The sequence below is a fragment of the Lissotriton vulgaris genome, chromosome 6 (assembly GCF_964263255.1).
Source record: "Lissotriton vulgaris chromosome 6, aLisVul1.2, whole genome shotgun sequence".
NCBI classification, from domain to species: domain Eukaryota; kingdom Metazoa; phylum Chordata; class Amphibia; order Caudata; family Salamandridae; genus Lissotriton; species Lissotriton vulgaris.
The window spans coordinates 252804331-252820345 of record NC_141694.1 but is presented as its reverse complement, the minus strand read 5'-3'; the positions used below and the strand labels follow the sequence as shown (position 1 = coordinate 252820345).

Here is a 16015-nt window from a genome sequence, read left to right as displayed (position 1 = left end):
TGATTAATTCAAGTAAAATAAACCCTTCTGTTACCCACCCTACCATTGCTATTAATTAACCTATTAATAAATGTCATCTAGCAGAAGCAAACAAATAAAGCAGCACATTTAATATCTACCATTCTTCATACAGTCCAGCTGAAGCCTTTATGTATCTGAAAGAGTAAAAAGATGATCGAATAATACACAGACAGACAGTCACGACATATGACAAACATATAAGCACATATAATGAAAGCACATGCCATAAAATGATCAGCCGCATTAATAATGACAAGGACAATAGGACGAACAAGACAATATTAATCATGTGTTACATGACAAACTCGCAAATGCAACAAGAGCACACGTCATTAATCCCGCGTGTTTGAGTGTGTGCAAACTTATTCTAAGTTGGATTAGTTAAACAAATCATGCAACAATTCATTAATAGATTAATTCATGTTACAGGGAATAAACTTCACGAGTCAGAATAAAATATCAAATCAAATCAAATTGACTTTATTTCGGATATATTGCAATCCATAAAAGTACAGTACATTATACATTTCATTTAAAAACATCACAGAATTACAGAGTCAATAAAAAATAAGTGCATAAGACATATGAATTTCTTAACAGAGTGAGTAGACAAGATTGATACGAAGAAAGTGCAAGTGCAAGTCGAGCCCATATACAAAAATGCAAAAAAATACTTCAGGCAGAAAATCACAGTTATTCATCTAGGCATTTTCTTATTCTCACAGATAATTTTAGATATTCTAACACCTGGAGAACACAATCAGAATGCAGTAGCTGTAAGTATACAAGGGCGGGTCTAATTTGTTTAAAATTTAATTTCCTTAAAAGAGTAACAAGATACCGCCTACGGGGGTACTCATAAAATGTACATAAAAATATAAAATGCAGCATGTCCTGTGGAGACTTCCCGTCGCAGCCACAGGGTGCTGCAGATTTTTTAAAAATGTCCAGCTTTGGTCTGATTAAAATGTGATGAAAGATGTTGAATCTAAATCGAGTCAGCAAAAACTTGTCATGGGAAGTAAAGGAGCCTGTTAGGTACAATTCCATAGTGTCACATGTTCTCAACATGATATACTTTCTAACATTTGGTTTCAAAAGCTCAACTTCATCTCTTAGGGCACTACGGTTCATAAAAAAGGCCCTCTTAATTGCTGCAACATCACCCTTGACTATATCCCCCGGATTTTCAAACATGTTTGGGCGCCCAAGCTTCAAAAATTGAGACTTCAAATATTTGAGCCAGGGTACACACATGGCATAATCCATTGAAACAAGATCTTCCAATATCTGGTGGGTTAAGGGAATATCCTGGCTTAGCCATAATTTTGTCCAGCATAACAGTGGTTTCAAGCCAACAATATCTGAAATATACTGACAGCCAAGCTCTTCATGTGCAGCTAAATTCGGAGTACTACCTGGGACACACAACAGACGCTTTAAGAAATTATTTTCGGTTATTTGTATTTGTTCACCATTTGTGTAACCCCATATCTCGCTGCCATAAACTGCGGTGGATATGGATTTAGCGCTATATAGTTGCATCATGGCCACCATCGGCTTTTTCCCCAGTTTACTGGCAACATTTAAAATCGAGGCATTCACTCTGGACATTTCACCCTTCTTTCTGGCCAGATGCGGAGCCCAACTGAGCTTAGTATCAAATAAAACACCCAAATATGAGAATGTATTAGTAACAGGGATCACAACATCATTTAATTTAAAAACGAACTTCTTTTTAGGTTGACGGCCAACATGCATAATGTAAGATTTCGAATTATTGACCATAAGGTCCCTGTCAAACATAAAATTGTTAAAAGCATTCAGCAGTGCTTGGAGACCCTTCTCTGTTCGTGATATTAAAACCGCGTCATCCGCGTATAAAAGTAAAGGAATGCCCCTCGCTCCAGCTCTAGGACAATCTGATTTTATCTTTTGCAATTCAGACTCTAGGTCATTTATATAAAAGTTAAAAAGAAATGGGGCCAAGATACACCCCTGCCGTACTCCTTTATTAGTACTAAACTTGCCTGTGGTTTCCCCATTCGCTGAGAACCTCACATTGGCTCTTGTGTCATTATGTAGGTCCGCAAGGAAATCCACAATCCCCCTGTCAACGCCTTTGTCCCTCATGGTCTGCCACAGCCTCCCCCTGTTGACACAGTTGAAGGCTGACGACAGATCCATGAAGGCTAGGTGAATTGCTCCTTTTTGTACAACAGTATATTTATTCAAAATAAGAAACAAATTAAGGCATTGGGTATGGTAGAGCGGCCTTCACAGAAACCATATTGGCAAGTCGACATAATATTATTATCAGTCGCCCAGCTTACTAAACGTTGAAGTAAAACTCTCCCCATAATTTTAACCATTGAATCGATCAGGGATATTGGTCGATAACAAAGAGGACTTCCCCTGTCACCTTTCTTAAAAACAGGGACTATGGTTGATAATCCCCACGTTCCCGGACAACCTACTCTGGCCGCAGCATTAAATACGGTAGCCAGAATTGGAGCCCAGAAAACTGGATCATATTTGTAAAGGTCCGGCGGAATTCCATCAGGACCGGGCGCTTTATTTGCTGTAAGGCCCATAATGGCAACCCGAACCTCGCTTATTTCAAATGTTATATTACTGCTTACCACAAGGGGGGCAGCAGCACTAGTTCCAACACCCTCTAAAAAATACAAGCTTTTAAAGTGACTTTCCCATTCATCTTTTGTTATACAACAAGCGAGTCCATCACACGGGTCAACGGTCAAAAAAGGTTTTTTAACCAGTGCCCAGAACTTGGTGCTGCTCTTCAAGGTGGAGGGATCAAGTAATTCCTGCCAAGCCTCCTTCCTAAGGAGCTCCTTTCGGGCGACAGTAATAGCCTTATATTCTTTCCTACAGGCTTTTACCTCCTCCTGATTCCTCGGTGAGGCTGCCAAAGCGATCCTTAAATTGCGAGCAGCTTTGGTACAGTCATGGCTGAACCATTTCGGGCCTATTTTAGCCTGATTTTTATTAGAGACAGTAAGAATCGCTGATACCTTCTCCGACACATTTTGATAGGATTCTAACACTAGCCTGGGGTCGCCCCCCTCAATCATGCAGACTTTGAGGTCCTCTGTACAGCTTTTAACAATATTTTTATAGAGGATATCTGCAGATTCCAATGACCATTTTAACCTCCTCCTCCCGTCAGTTGTTCCCAAACTGCCTTGACTAATGGTCTTATTTCCCTTCTTTGCCCAAGGGCATTTCAAGCAGATTGTTAAGGGATTATGGTCACTGAATTCGCTCGAGACAATGCAAAAAGAGTCTAAATAAATTTGCATCGTCTGAGAGGCCAGTATATGGTCTATAATGGTACCCCTACCATGTCCCTTAAAGGTTGGGATATCAAAACAATACAAAGGGTCTTTAAAAGACATCGCCAATGAAAGGTCAAGATCGTCCATTAGATTGTTGCACAATTCCCCCTCCTTAGTGTGTTCCATATGGAGATAACATGCACGTTCACAAGACATTTCTGGTAAGCATTTGTATAAAGGATCTATACAGGGATGCAAATTAAAATCCCCCATAATCAACAAATTATGACCTAGGTCCTTCATATTATTGGTAACAAAGGAATGTAGAATAAAAATGTCATTCCTGGCCTCACTGTCATAAGTAGCATTGTAGAAATTCACCAAACCCACACTGACATTTCCTCCAGATAAGACCAAGCCCAATACACCTGTGTGCTTGGCTTCAACTCTACGTACTCCGCAAGGTATTAATATGGAGATAAAAGTTACAAGGCCCCCCTTCGGCCTACCCCTTAAAGATGGCAAAGCGGGTACATAAAAAGCCTTGTAACCTTCCAGGAAAAGGTTACAGCCCACCTCCCAGGTTTCTTGTAAACAGATGATCGAAAACTGTTTGATATAAGTCACCCAATTTTCATCACACATTTTCACCGCAAGACCTGCAATATTCCAAGAAACAGCCTGGTATCCTGGGTTAGTAACCTCCGGGATATCTGAATTTATATTTGTAAGTTCACCTGTAGCCACAGTATCCTGAGCCGCAGGTGCCATCCGTCAGTCGCACATCTCAAGGCCAGATAATGCTTCATACCTGTTCTGTGTAATTAGATCCGTGCCATAACGATAAGGACCAACACTATTACTCCTGTTATAAACATCAATGGGTCCGTCTGACCTACAAGGATTCATGATGTTATAGAAGAATTGAGAATCTTGAACAGGGGTATATGGTTCAAACGCCCGCCTGGTTAAGCTCTGTTGTGGTGTAGGTTTACAGAGATGCGCATAAAAGTAGCCTAGCGGGCGTACACAGATACTATTTTCATTATAGACCAGTGAAGAAGCTCTCAAGAGAACAGTTGCCACATGCTGAGGGTGTTTGAAATTGATGACTATACAGTCTCCAGAGCTAGATTTTTTAGAAGGTCCCACCCAATTTACGCGTCTAACTACCATTATCTGGTCTGAATATGCTATGGGAAAACCACAATTTTTGTTAAGCCACGCTACAGTCTTGTTTTTCAGTGAATTGTGGGATTCATCATAAGGAGATGCAGGATGTGTGCCGCAAGGAGGGACATTAGTTAACACTGCCACATATGGAGCACACTCAGGTGGTAAGTTTAAGTAGCGATTATGCCTTGGGTGACTAAGGGTTCTACTCTTTTGAGATGTTATAGGTGGTTGTAACTGCGGGGCTGATACCACTGGGGCATCCAATATATTAGGTCTATCAGGCTCTACTGGTGCCACTATAACAGTATTCCCCCTAACTTTATTCTGTGTGTCTTTGGCTTCAACAGATTCTTTCCCTTTCCCCCCACAGTGAGCTGTACCACCAGGTGTTGCAGTCTTCTGTAATGATAACAGACCACCCAGCCTTGTAACTTCCTTTGCTAAGTTATCAATCTTTTTAGTTAAAGGTTTGATAAGCTCTTCAATTTTTGATGTTAATGAAACTTCAAGATTTTTTATTAAAGAGGCAAGCAAATCAGAATTTAGATGACCCCCATTACCATTAATGCCCGTAAAGACAAAAGGGGTTATAGCAGCAGGGCCACTAGTCGTCTTACCATCCTTTTTTTTAGCCTTGGAGTTATTAGGTTTACCATTATCTTTTTGAGATACTGTTCTACAGGTTCTCATGGGCCTAATTTCAGGTTGGGTTGTAGGTTGGGTCTCATTCAATACATCGGTATCGTCAATTAGCTGCACTAGTGGATCAGAATAGACCTCAGCACTCACTGTAATGGGCACTGGGGGGTCAATAGAGATGATATCGTTGGTATTAGCAACAAAGTCTATGGGCGGGGTAATATCAGGGGGTATTTCTAGTAAGTCCCCTGTCACAGTGGCCTTCCCCAACGATGCACGTCTATTATTGTTAATCTGGTTTACTTTCCTAACCAAGAAATTATCCATAGACGCTAGGCCTACCATAACCATATCAGATTTGGGTTTAGACATCATAAGCAATGAGGCTATCAACTCACAAACTAATACGCACTAGTGTACTCACTCACAGTTAAGTATTAAAACATCAATACTAACAATTAATGATCAATAAGTCTTACGTGCACACAGCACGATGACAGTCAGGTAGAGGCGCTACAGGGTCCCTGGCCCAGTCCAGTCTCCTCAGGCCTCTGAGGGCCACAGACGGCCCGCCCTTGTCCCGGGCTTCTCCCGCGCGCGACTCGCGTGGCGAGTGGGGTGTCAGCCGTTTTCTAGCGCCTCCTGGCGCTCCTGGCGCGTCACGGGCGCGCTGTCCCTGGGGCTGCTGGGGAGTGTGGTCCGGTAAGCTGTTCAGCCGGTCCGCTCCCGTCTCCGCCTCCGAGTTTGTCAAGCCGTTCCCATCACGGCACCGCCCGATGGCGTCTCGCGCTACTGTGAAGGCTCCTGGTGTTCCCCCTGAGCCTCGCGGGGGTCAGCCGTTTTCTAGCGCCTCCTGGCGCTCCTGGCGCGTCACGGGCGCGCTGTCCCTGGGGCTGCTGGGGAGTGTGGTCCGGTAAGCTGTTCAGCCGGTCCGCTCCCGCCTCCGCCTCCGAGTTTGTCAAGCCGTTCCCGTCACGGCACCGCCCGATGGCGTCTCGCGCTACTGTGAAGGCTCCTGGTGTTCCCCCTGAGCCTCGCGGGGGTCAGCCGTTTTCCAGTGCCTCCTGGCGCTCCTGGCGCGTCACGGGCGCGCTGTCCCTGGGGCTGCTGGGGAGTGTGGTCCGGGAAGCTGTTCAGCCGGTCCGCTCCCGCCTCCGAGTTTGTCAAGCCGTTCCCGTCACGGCACCGCCCGATGGCGTCTCGCGCTACTGTGAAGGCTCCTGGTGTTCCCCCAGAATAAAATAATTTCTGAAGCTCGCTCCACACCCTGATGACATTCGGTTATCGGGTGGACCCCAATGATGAAGCATGTCACCACTAGGCTGGTGAGTGAGGGGTTTTTTACAAAAGGAAAAATTTTCCTTTTCTCAAAGATGCATCCCATTCAGAATCTATGATTCTCCGTGGTGATACTCCCTTTTTTTGTTACATAGATACCTAGCGAAGGGGAATAGGAGTATACTCCCCTCACATATCGTGATTAAATCCCTTACTCTCCCCATTTGTTATCATACGATTGCAATTATTTCCCATGAAAGAGGAATTCCCAGTAAGTGTGGGTAATAAGCTTGCGTTGATTAAGTCCCTGCCCTTTGTACACACCACCCGTCGCTACTACCGATTGGATGGTTTAGTGAGGTCCTCGGATCATCCCCGCTGAGAAGACAAAAAAACTTGACTATCTAGAGGAAGTAAAAGTCATAACAAGGTTTCCGTAGGTGAACCTGCAGAAGGATCATTAACAGCGGGGCGCCCCGAATGAACGACTGCGCCAACCCAAAGCCCTCGGCCACTTCCGGCAAGCACACACCGTAGGCACAGGGCCTGACCCTGCCCTTGCGCGCCCCAGCCGGCGGAGCGATCCGCAGCCACATGGGGCGCTCGGGTGAGGACCGGGACATTGGCGGGCATCTTCCCCCCGGGGAGGGTCTGACCGACACTTGAGGGACAGGGGACAGCGGGCGGCCCCCATCCCCTGTCCCTCTCTGAGACAGAACCCAAGCTCACCTGGCACAACCCCCCCCCCCCCCCCCCCCCCCCCCCCCCCCCCCAGCGGTGGCAGGGGGAAACCAGTTGGCAGTGCATCTCCGGGCTGGTCCCACCCCTCCCTCGAAAATGCCCTGGTGCCGGCTGGGCCCTCCCACACCAGAGTCCCAGCCCAACCGGGTTCCGGATGACTGAGGAACAGTCCTTCTTGTGAAGCAGGGCGGCCTGGTGGGAGGAGTGCGGGATGGGGAGAAGCCTGGCTCTTCCCTTACTGCACCTCCGACCTGGGCGAAGGTAGTGGTGGGCTGATCGACAGACTGCTGACGTGCAGGTGGGGCGACCCTCCCTGGTTGCCAGGTACCCAGTTCGACCCCGTGCTGCTGGGGGGCTGAGGGGTTTGAAGACTCGTGTGGTTACCCCGGGATGGACTGATGGCTGCGGGGCTGCCTCCTCCCGTCGAGGAGAAGCCTTGAAAGGGGCGTCCGGGCTGTCTCGCCACGCGGGCGGCAGATAGATTGAGTCGCCTTCCTCCCGCCTCTCCTGCGCCCACAGGTGGGTGAACGTTTTTTAAAAGTTGCCTGTGACTCTTGGCGGTGGATCACTCGGCTCGCGCGTTGATGAAGAACGCAGCTAGCTGCGAGAATTAGTGTGAATTGCAGCACACATTAATCATCAGCACTTCAAACGCACCTTGCGGCCTCGGGTTCCTCCCAGGGCTACGCTTGTCTGAGGGCCACTTGATCGTTAATCATCCTGAGGCTTCCCCGGGACGCGGCTGGGGCCGTCGCAGGGTTAGCTCCGCTTCCCCTTTGTTCCCCCACAAGTTCAGAGAACCCTGATCCCCCATGGCAGGGTCCCTCACCTGGTCCTGCTGTGGAGGTACGCCACCGGCACGCCTGGCCCCGAGAAGGGGTCTGGTGACCGGTCCGCCCGTCCCGTCCCGGGGCAGCTGGCTGGGTGCCACGTGTGGCTGTCTGAGGTGTCCCACCGGCTGCCTGCACGCATGTGCCTCAGGCACCTACCTCCACGGCTGGCTTTCGGGTGAGGGTGAAACCCCTCCAGAAGCGATCCGGGGAAAGAGGGAGCACGCTGCCTAGATACCAGGCTCCTCCTCTGGCAGGGGGCTGGCCTTCCCCAGCTCCACCTTAATGCTCTGGTGTTTTCTTCCGACTACGACCTCAGATCAGAGGTGGTGACCTGCAGAATTTAAGCATATTACTAAGCGGAGGAAAAGAAACTAACCAGGATTCCCCCAGTAGCAGCGAGTGAAGAGGGACGAGGGAAGAGCCCAGCGCTGAATCCCCGTCCGGCGGCAGGCGCAGGGAAATGTGGCGTACAGAAGACGGACTCCCCTGCGTCGCTCAGGGGCCCCAAGTCCTTCTGACCGAGGCTCACCCAGCGGACGGTGTTAGACCAGTAGCGGCCCCCAGAGCACTGGGACCGGGTCTTTTCAGAGTCGGGTTGCTTGGGAATGCAGCACAAAGCGGGTGGCAAACTCCATCTAAGAATAAATAGGGGCACGAGACCGCTAGCCAACAAGTACCATAAGGGAAAGATGAAAAGAACTTTGAAGATAGAGTTCTGTTGGAATATAAAATTATATAATCATGATTGTCCCACTATGTACCATAAAACCGCATATACGTATTCTTGATCGTGAATAAAGCAATATTGTATGATAGCCTAACGATAGGTTATAAAGGTTCGTTTTGTCCTATTAATGTAGTTAGGACTACTTTGTTTTATCTCCTTCACTTTATCATAAGATCTCAAGACGTTACATGGTATAATGTAGGATACGAAAACATGTTAAGTTGCTTAGTCTGCTTCTCTTCCCATTCGAACATGGCTCAGGGAAACCCAAGGTCACACTTGCTCTTCTCGCATACATTATAGCAAGGTCCATTTCTGTACTCCACGGGTCCAAGATAGACAAGAAGGGCACCTCACTGACCTACCCTCGGAATAGCTTTTAGCTTAGCCATTGACAAATGTGTAAGAACATTAAATGGGTATTCCTGTAGACTAAAGGACGACTTGTGTATTTCCTTTTTGGGTGTTAACCAGAATGTGTAAAACGTATATATACTTTGTGTTATGTGTATTTCGTTAGTCACCTCTGCGCACCTCCATGGGTCGTGTAGACCGAGGCTCCCCTGTCAGGGCTTGTATTTTGATTCAATAAACGATTCGACCTTCTCCATTGCCGACTGCCTTGTTATTCCTTGATCTTAGATATTGATATATATTGTTCCTTGGACTATTGGTAAGTATAGTCCGGCCTAAAGAAATGTAGATCCTTCAGTTGGCGACTCCGCCGGGACTCCGCGTTGGGTCGTCCCCTCCTGTAACCAGGAGCAGAAGGGACAGGGAGGAGTTCTGGCCGAGTGGGTGGACAAGAAGTATTTATTTAAAGACCCTGTTAGTGGAGAGTCTGCCCTCTAACCCAGTATCCCTCTCGGCTGCCGGAGACCCTACGCCGGAGTCCTACGGGCTTAACCCGAGAGAAACACAGACTGTGTCGGTCTGTCTAGAAATCGGCAGTGGAGAAGTCGGGATCGACCTGAGTGCACCAGGTGAGTGAATCTTTTGATTGGAATCGGACAATTGAAGGAAGTGTCTGTTTGGAAATTGTAAACGGTTTGTTTATCGGTGGCCGGGGAAGCCGGACCACGAGGGAATCAGGCAAAGGGTCTGCGTTGCGGTGCAGGGGCTGCACGGGCAGGCACCTTCTGGGATTTGTATTGATTTTGTGAAATTGCACTTGGTACCTTGCGAAGCACGGGGTGTTCGCTCGGCCAAACTCACTCGGGAGAAGCCCTGGGAGCAGCTGGGTAAGCTGGCGTTCTGGAGCCTTGTGCCCCGACACACCAGCCCAACCAGAATACGACCAGGGGATATCTAAGAAGTGAGTTTATGGTTTTCCTACCAAGAGATTTAATTGTGGTTGTTGGAAATCTTTGGAATTCGATTCCCCGAACAGGAGTTGACGGGCTCCGTTCGTATTAAAAGACATGTCATTTGTGTTTGATTTTGTATAAGAGCTCATTTCTGAGACCTTGAAACAGTCTTTGTGGCATCTTATGTGAGAACAAAAGAGGAAGAGTAAAAGAGAGTGAATGGTGAAAAGGGCGCGCCCATATGAAAGAAGCGATTGACAAATTTGTAACATTTGTAATATTATCGTTAATATGCCTTGTTTTAGTAAACTATGTTTTGGGTGCTGCTGTCGGAGAGGTACTCGGCTGGAAGAAAGACAGCCTGCCCCTCCCGAAGGAAGCCCCAGCTTTGATATGTATGTTAAACATGGTCTTACTCCAATTTTATTTAATTTGTTATGGAACAAGTATACAAGAGATAATGACGAATTGCAATGGCCCCTTACAGGGTCGTTTGATGAAAATAAAATAACGTCTTTGCAAAATAAAATGTTTATGAAGAAAAGTCGCCAGTCTATGTTTGACTCCTTGAACCGATGGTTGAAAGAGGCTAAACGACGGCGAATAAGGGAAGAGAAATTGGGAGGGATTAAAGCTTTATAGACCATAACTCAAAAGGCTGTAGCTTATGATAGGGGAAAATTGGAGGAAAATATTGCTCAAATGGATAGACAGTTCCGTTTAGAGACGGATAAAAGTTATGTGATTCGACCCGATACGGGAGATGAATTAGAAGGATTATTAGAAGCTCGTCCGCCTCCTCCTTATGCCCCACAGGGTCTATACCCAGCAGTGCCATTGGTTCATCAAGCGCCTGCGCCTGCACCTGAGCCCCCACTACCACCAGCACCTCCCATACGAAATCTTGTAGGAGCAATGGCTACGGCCCCATTAGACGGGTCTGTGCGGGATGCGCTGCTTCCCCCTCCTTCGCTCCGACCCTTTACTTCACCCCTGGTTACGTTACAACCGGATTCGGTTGTACCGTCTATATCAAGTCCAATATTTATCTCCCCTCCGGCTTGAAGCCTTATAGATCCTCGAGCTTTGGCTACCCTAGACACGACCCCGAAATGTTTGAGATCGGGTCTGAGTGACCCACGGGTTTATACCAGATCTGCGCTGGGAATGGAAGAACGACAAACTATATTAAATCAGGCGTCCCAATGGATGCGGAATACTATTTATACACTAGAGGATATTTGGAGTACCATGAAGGATTACCAGCCTGTGGCCCAACAATTCGCTTTAGAAAATATGGTGATTCGTTTGATTTCGCTGTGGGAACAGTGTTTTGAGGAAGGGTATGCCCCACAAATTATAAAAGATATAAGAGACAGAGCCCACAAATTCCACCTACAGGCCGATGAAGTATATCAGAATGTGTCAACTCTCTTACAGTATCGTGAGTGAATGAATCGGAGATGTACTGATTGGGGAACACAGAATCCTATGAGAGAAGTACATCCTCTTTTTGTCCCAGAATTACCTGAACTTAAGGATGCCGGGGGCAATGTAACTAGAGCTAGGGAGGACGCAAGGCTTCAGGAACAATGGGTTTATATCCCTTGGAAACGAAGCGAGGTCCTTACTTTGAAAGCTCAGCTCCCTGACCCTCCTAAGAATCCCACTGCTTATTACAAAGAATTGGGCGAAGCTGCTAACTCTGCAATCAAGACTATAGCCGAAATTGAGTTGTTCTTTGGCCTCTTGATCCCGGTCGATATCTGGAGACAGATACATGATACGGATCATGTTCCCGAGTTAGGAGCAACGTGGATTCAATTAAAAGATTGGGTTAAAGAACGGAAGCCTGGGGAAAAGCCCCGAGACGAAATATTAGCAGTACCAGATAAAATAATTACGTACATGCAAACACTCCTGCCTTCTAAAAAGATAGATTGGGATAAGTTAGCTGCTTGTAAACAGAAAAAGGCCGAGAGTGTCTCGGATTTCTTCACCAGATTTGAGAAAACATTTATAGATTTTAGTGGGCAGGATTTATCCACGGAAGGGGGAATACGATTGTTTGTGAATAGATTTGTGACTAATTTGTTACCAGAGATTATGACACGCCTTCAGGCGGCCGAAAGTACATGGACTACGGCCACCCCATCTGTGATCCTTAGTATGGCTCAGTATTATGAGCACCGAGAGAATGAAAATAAGGAAAAGATGGAGAAGAAAACGAAAGATTTGAAGACTAGAGTCTTGATGCAACAAGTCAGTAGAGGACAGAATTTAGGACGAAATGGGCGCGGTTCCTTCCAAAGAAGGGCCGGCAGAGGACGAGGAGGTCCCCCGAATGTTGGCTTGAATCAATGCTCGTATTGTAAACAAGAGGGGCATTGGAGAGCGGACTGCCCGTTGTTACTGGCCAGAAATGTTCCCAGTAGGGGACGAGGCTGGGGCCGGGGAAATATTGATCGAAACAGCATGAGAAGAGAAGATGGTGATTCCCAGAAAAATTATTTCGATAATCCACAGAACAGGCAGTACTATAATGAGAATTTCGTAGATGATAACTACGATGAACAAGATTATGCATGAGACAGCCAAGGACAGAGAGGGGCCACATTACAGTACCAATTGACCAAGAGGGACCTTATGTACAGGGGGAACTGTTGGGTGCATCAGGAAAATTCCTAGTGGATACTGGAGCAATGAATAGTTCAGTTGCTCATACCATGGTCCCAGAGGCGGCTCTGTCTGGCCACAAAAATGTATCAGTAGGGTACTCTGGAATACCAGTGGTGAGCCCCATTTCTAAGCCTCTGCCCTCCACTATAGGACCTATTTCTATACAGTCGCCCTTTTTGTTAACATCTAACTGGTGAGAACCTTTTGGGTTTAGATATCTTAAAAAAATTGCATGCTCGGATTTACTGTTCACCGGATGGTGTACATTTGACAATGCAGAAACCTTCTTTGAAAGATTCACAATATTTTGCAAGGAACGAGCATTTACCCCCTGAATTTTCTACCATTCCTCAGACTTTGTGGGCGACAGGGGACACTGATGTAGGTCTGTTAAATATAGCCCCCGTGTCCATTACTCTGAAACCTAATGCGCAGCTGCCTCGCATTCCACAATATAAGATTTCACCTGAAGGTGAACGGGCTATGTTAGAAATAATTCGGGACCTTATGCAAAAGATCAGCTAATATTTGTAATAGCCCGATTTTGCCGATTCTGAAGAAGACTCCAGTTGATGGTGCTCCGGATTATAAGAATACTTACTGTTTTGTGATTGATCTTTGTGCAGTTAATAAAATAGTGGTTCCACAGTATCCAGTGGTACCTGATATAACAGCTATTTTAACAATGATTCCTCCGACGGCCGAATATTTTTCGGTAATTGATCTGAAGAATGCCTTCTTCAGCATCCCAATTCATCCAGATAGTAGGCATATCTTCGGATTCTCATTGGCTGGCCGAAGCTTTAGATTTACACGCGCTCCTCAAGGCTATACTGAAAGTCCCAGTATTTATAGTCAGGCTTTAAAAGCAGTCCTAGATGAATTAATTCTGCCTGCTGGAAATTCTATTATTCAATATGTGGATGATATACTAGTGGCTTCCGATACTAAGGAGGGATGCAAGGAGGTCACGGTAAAATTGTTACACCATTTGGCTAAGAAAGGAAATAAAGTGTCCCTTTCCAAATTTCAATATTGTCGACAGGAAGTGACCTACTTAGGTCATTTTCTGTCGAAAGCGGGGAGACGACTGACTCCAGAGCAAATATCTGTAATAACTAACATGTCCGTCCCTCGTACACAACGTGATGTTCGTGCTTTTCTTGGCATAACCTCTTACTGTCGCCAGTGGATTCCTAACTATTCACTACTCTCTAAACCCTTGTTGCAATTGACAACCAAAGATGTGCATCAACCCCTGCCCTGGACGGATGAATGTCAAGAAGCCTTTGTATCTTTAAAGTTTGCTCTTTGTTCTGCACCTGTGTTGGGAACCCCAGATTACCGGAAGCCTTTTTCACTTTATGTGCACGAGGTTGTTCATTATCGGTGTTAACACAGACTTTTGGGGAGAAACAGAGACCTTGTGCATATTTCTCTTCGATTTTGGATATTGTAGCACGAGCCCTCCCAAGCTGTCTGAGGGCCACTGCTGCAGTAGCATTGGCCATCCGACAGTCAGAAGGAATAGTCCTTAACACTGATCTCACAGTCATGGTACCGCATGCTGTGGATATTCTTTTAAACAGGACCAAAACGCAACACCTCACGAGTGCTAGCTTGACGGGATATGAATTGACATTGTTTGCCCCCATGTTACGATTAAGAAATGCACTACTTTGAATCCTGCTACGTTATTACCTCTCCCTGACAAAGATGAAAGAGTTGATGTCCATGATTGCGTGTTTAGAACAGAAGAAGAAACAAAAGGACGTGTAGATTTAACTGACACCCCTTTACTTGAACCAGATGGAGAATTATATGTTGATGGCTCTTGTTTCAAGTTGCCAGATGGCACTACGACAGCTGCATATGCCATCCCTACTCTGAAGACCATAGTGGAAACTGCAAGGATTCCACATCATTCAGTTCAAGCAGCTGAGCTAATAGCCTTGTTAAGAGCCTGTGAAATGTGTGACGGTCTAGAAGTAAATATTTTCACAGACAGCCTTTGGCGTCACCCATAGTTTTGGGAGACTGTGGAGGGAGCGTGGTTTCTTTACTACTCATGGCCAGAAATAACAGCATGGTCCCTTGATTGATCGATTGTTATTTGCCTTAACATTACCAAAGAAGTTAGCCATCATTAAATGTAGTGCACATAAGAAGGTTGTAGATTCTATTGGAAAAGGGAATGCTTTTGCCAATTCAGTAGCAAAAGAGACTGTTTAGAGTAAAGGAAGTCCTATGTTTTCTAGTGCATCTACCCGATGGCCCATTGAAACATCTCTATTAGATAATACCCTTGAAAGTGTAAAACAATTACAGAAAGAAGCAACTCCAGAAGTAATACAGAAGTGGGAACAGGACATTGGGAAATAAGATGAGAATGGGTGCTGGATAGATTGATCTGAAAAACAGCGATGGTTTCTTCCAAATGCAATGGTATATGCAGTAGTTATGATGGCACATGGCCCGGCCCATATTAGTGCGAAAGGAATTAGCACAGTACTAGATCCGGTGTGGTATAACACTAATATTGCCAAAACAGCAGCCCACATTGTGAAATATTGTCCGGTGTGTTTACGACATAATCCTGGAGGTAGGGAATCTGTTTTGAGTGGCAACTTTGCTCCGCCATCCTTACACTTTGAAGTTTTACAAATAGATTTCATACAAATGGAACGTGTAAACACTTTAAAGTATGTCTTGGTGGTGGTGTGTGCTTTTAGTAAGTGGCTTGAAGCCTACCCCACCAAGGATGCCATTACCACTGCAAAAGTACTGATCAAAGAATTCTTTGCTCGGTATTGCTTGCCTCGAATTATCTGGTCAGACAATGGACCCCATTTTAATGCTACCCTTGTACAATGTGTTTGTGATGGCTTACAGATTAAGCAAAAGTTTCATGCCGCTAGGCACCCGCAATCTGTGGGACTGGTTGAAAAATATAACGGCATACTGAAACTCAAAATGGGCAAAGTCTGTGCAGACACTAGACTAAAGTGGCCTGATGCTCTCCCAATAGCTTTGCTATCTCTTAGAACAACTCCTCATTCAAGGACGGGCCTGTCCCCTTATGAAATCACATTTGGCCGTCCTGCAAACGTATGGAGAGTCCCTAGACCTAGATCCTTTAGAGATATTGATTATCCATTGATGACAGATTATCTTTATGAGTTGACTAAAGATCTGCGTTCTATTCATCAACAGGTATCGAACACATTGCAGCCACTACCGGAGGGTCCTGGACATCGATTGGAGCCTGGCCAGTGGATACTGGTGAAGAACTATCAGCGAACATCGAGCTTAGAG

At 46.0% G+C, this 16015-nt stretch overlaps 1 non-coding gene across 1 annotated transcript; it reads left to right on the top strand.

Annotated features, from left to right (window-relative positions):
• The first annotated feature begins 7703 nt into the window (after window positions 1-7703).
• LOC147707096 (5.8S ribosomal RNA) lies at window positions 7704-7857 on the top strand. The gene has a single exon (XR_015296959.1). It is a non-coding gene; the product is annotated as a 5.8S ribosomal RNA (ribosomal RNA).
• The last annotated feature ends 8158 nt before the right edge of the window (window positions 7858-16015 follow it).